General features: G+C 43.8%; 1 pseudogene; it reads right to left on the reverse strand.

The window, feature by feature from the left end:
- Positions 1-268: 268 nt before the first annotated feature.
- On the reverse strand, positions 269-1,715 carry LOC136494807 (uncharacterized; annotated as a pseudogene).
- Positions 1,716-4,040: the final 2,325 nt, after the last annotated feature.

Genomic DNA, 4,040 nt, shown 5'->3' on the forward strand with positions numbered 1-4,040 from the left:
AACAACCATATTGTTCTTCTTAATTAAATTGTTGTCTGTTGAATATATGTTGAACACATCAAGACAAAACAACTCAAAAGACATGTTGTAGTAGCCTTATTTTACCACAAATAGCAAATAAAGATGCAAAAGTCAAACAAATTATAAGCCAATCCAAACCAACAACAATACCGGGGATGAGCTATGAGAGTCTCAAATTAAAATAGACAAAGCAAACTTTATCTGTGTGCCATTGATGTGCAATGTGCAAGCACCTAGCTACTTTTGCTTACAGTGACATGAGTGACCGCACCCTCACTGGCTTCATTGGGTTTTTGTTCCTCTCCATGTTGACGTTGTCACGGCCAGAGTTATTATTATTGCTGCACACATCATCACCACCAATTGTAGCCCCATTATTGGTACCATCCTCAATCTCAACTTTGGCATGATTCGGAGGAGAAGCATATTTGGATGGTTCCACTTCCACCTTTTCTTCTTTGTTTGGATGGTTCCTACAATGTCTCTTCCCATGAGACGGGCCAAACCCTGTTGTAGTAGTAGAAGCCCTCAGTTGCATCATAGTTGTTGGCAGGCTTCTTCTTTTGTATGTTGGAGCTACTGGAGGGCTTGGAGGTTGCTATTGTTGCTGCCACCATCACCTTATCTTCCACCATTGGCGAAGCAAACTCTAGGTTCAAATAGGAATGCTTCTTCATCAAGTGGTACTCACAGAGGGAGTTGGGGCGGCTTGCATTGCAAGGGCACTTCCAACCCCTACCATCATTCTTCTTGCACTTCTATGTCTGTGCTACCCCTTCCTCACCATGTTCTTTCTTCACATTTGCATTCTTTTGGGTTTGTCCCTCTTTATTCACCTTCATTGTAGCCCTCTTCAATGTTGTCTTCTTCAATGTCTGTAGTTGCGCTTTGTCACTACTAGCTTATGGCCATGGCCATCATCTCCTTATTCTTCATGGAGGTGACCGCCATGCTAGTTGAGGAGAGGTGGCTTGCATAGGAGTCCATATTGACACAATAGCTATCAAGGAGGTCATCCACCTCCTAAATGGAAAAAAGAATGTAAATAAACAAAAAAGTAACAAGTCATCATCACGCATAACAATGTTTAGCCGGCTACTTTGCTAGCATAGGGGACATAGATCTAGAGTTTGACAATGCCTCCACTCTAGTGATTTCAATGTTTCCTACATAGCCTGCCTAAACCACCACAAGAGAAAGACTAAAAGAATATCAAAAGTAGCATAGATCCAAGCTAGACAGGGGGGGCCCTCCTATCGGTATAGTTCGCTGGCCTCTAGCTTGAACCTGTCGACCAACCCTAGAGATAAAAATAAACCAAACCCCAAAAGCTGCCAGAACCATAAAGACCTCTCAATAGTAGCATGCTTGGGAAAACATGAACTTCACACATAGAACCACCAAGACTGGAGTACTAGTTGGAGAGAGTAGGAAGATATGGTAGGAGAGGAAGATGCTGACCTGAGGATCAGAGAGGGAGAGATCATCCAAGAGGTCCCATGGTGAGCGACTAAGATTGTAGGGACCCTCAAGGGTAGTAGCAGGGCTCGAGAAGCCACCAAGATCCTAAGATATGAGCAGCGCCAGGACATGGTTCTAGGTTAGGTGGTGGTGCTAGGAGCAGAGGAGGTGGAGCTACTGAGTGTAGAGTAGGTGGACCCAAGGAGGTGAGATATTGTACTATGAATCCGCATGGTCAGGGACAAAGGAAGAGGAGAGCAGATCTGGCATCCTCGGTGCTCTAGGTTTGAGATTTGGGGTGGGAGGAGGTGGAAGGGGTAGATGTTGAGGAGGAAATGGGTAGAAGGCTCTCTTGGCTCTGCTTTTCTTTAGGTTCTTGATTTTCATGTGATGTACCGCCCATTACTAGATGAAAATGCACTTACTCGCTTGGAGTGGTAAAACTAGCAATATTTTCTCTAGGCCCATTTATATTTATGGCTTGTGGGGTCCACCACTTAGCGACTCACAGTGAAAAATGCGATGAAAAAACTTTGTGTGCTTGTGGTGACTTTTTTAGCCTTATGAGCATGCAAATTGTACCATGAGAAAGAGGGGAGGAGGTTTTGTTCTGTTTACTAGTGTAGAAGATATGGAGAAGCACTACTATATATTGAGCAATCACTGTCACTAGTTTCATAGCCTGTAGAAGACAGAAGTGATGGTGTGATGCTTCCACCATTGGTTGGATCAATGGTGAGGGTGGGAAAGGAATCAAACTGGTAGACTGAAACTTCTAGCACCGATAGTTAAACCATCAACGCAGCGGTGCTAGTGGGGTTGAATTCCATCGTGTTGGAATGCTGAGCCGATTGAGATACGCGTTATGGCCACCAGCCCTACATGACCATTTGGTCTACCTAGCGGTAAATTTAGCGTGAGTGTTGAATGTCCCAACTTCCAACAATGTCTCACCACTTCTGTAGGGAACTGTCGTACCTCATCTTCCCTGATGCGTATGCCTAGATCACACATCTTAACTGCTCCTTTCTGCTTCTCTATCTTCAAGGTTGGCCTATTTAAGCTGGATCTAGATGCACCTCTTGGGCAATCCACACACTCGTCCTCCTTGAACCCTTTAGAATAGATACATATCGACAAAGCTCTTGATCCAACCATCTTTTTTTCTTCATCGCCATGGCGCTCCTTATCCAATTCATCCAGTGGCAGTAGCGGCATTGGGAGAAGGCCTTCAAGATTAGGTACAACCGGCATCTAGGCATAGTGGGGGCTGCTCGATCTAGGTGCTAGTGGAAGTTTTGCGATTAAGGGGGTCACTACTGGTGCCAGTTCATTAGTGTTCCAATGCCCTAGCGTTCCTCCTTCCTCTAGAGCAGCTAATGACGATGACGATGCTTCTCTTCCACTTTTCCATTGCTTGCCTCTCAACACTGAGAGGTGTAACAAGGAAGATAAAAGCACCTCACTGAGATGCTGGTGGAAGTTTTGCGAGGTGTTGCCACTGTCCTTGCTCTCCTTATCTATAGCCTAGTAGGTCATCAGGGTGCTCAACAAGAGAGCACCTTGATGATTGTAGATCTTTTGTTGGGCTCCATACTTGAGAGTTTATCAATCGATAGGTCTTTGTTATTGTACACCCAGTAGTCTTTGATAGGTCTTTGTTATTATACAACTATGGAATGTAAATTATCAATGAAAATTTCCCTCATGTGGTTGTGATGCTTGTTATTGTGTCATTTATATATAGTTTTTGCCTTAAAAACAATTAATAACTAAATAGCTATGATGCTTGTTACTCCCCTCCATTTTTAAGTGTCGTAGTATTTGCCTTGGCTACATAGACGTGAGATAAAGCACCTCACTAAGATGGTGCTGGGATTCAAGTTTGCAAGGTGCTCCTTCTTCAAGATTGGGTGATTTATATACCATCTTTCATCTCTCATAGTCAAGAAGCAAATCTGCATCCCTTGACCGTGAGGGTTGCAAGATGGAAGGTAGAGCACCTCACTAAGGGTGAAGTTTTGTGAGGTGCTACATCGTTCTTGGCCTCTAGGTCTATGGCTAGTCCTTGCCGCTGATGGAGTGTTGGTTTGTATCTAAGAACTACCGTATGATATGGCTTTGTTATCTCGTACCTGGCGGTGCCTCGGTGGCTGGTTCCTCCCACAAGAAAACAGAATGAATGAAGAAAGAAAGAGAAGAACAAAGAGATTCATGCAGTCGATACAGTTACGGGCGTAGGCGCACACATCATAAGAAAACTAAAATGACAATAAAGCAATGGACAGGCATGATAATAAGCAAATTCTCACTATCATAATAATTAACATAACATAATTAAGATAATTGCATGTCTGCTACTATCGGTGTTTTGTCACCCGACGAGTGAATTTATACTGATGGTAGCATCCAAAGACACAAGGAATTATACTAGTTCAGGCTAGAGCCCTACGTCCAGTCTCAGAGATAGTTCGAGTTCGTGTTCCTCGGTTGAATGCTCTAAAGTTCTTTACAATGGGTATGCAAGAAGAGAGAAAGAGGTAGGAGAGTGGAGAGGG

Source organism: Miscanthus floridulus, chromosome 11 (genome assembly GCF_019320115.1).
Source record: "Miscanthus floridulus cultivar M001 chromosome 11, ASM1932011v1, whole genome shotgun sequence".
Taxonomy (NCBI): Eukaryota; Viridiplantae; Streptophyta; class Magnoliopsida; order Poales; family Poaceae; genus Miscanthus; species Miscanthus floridulus.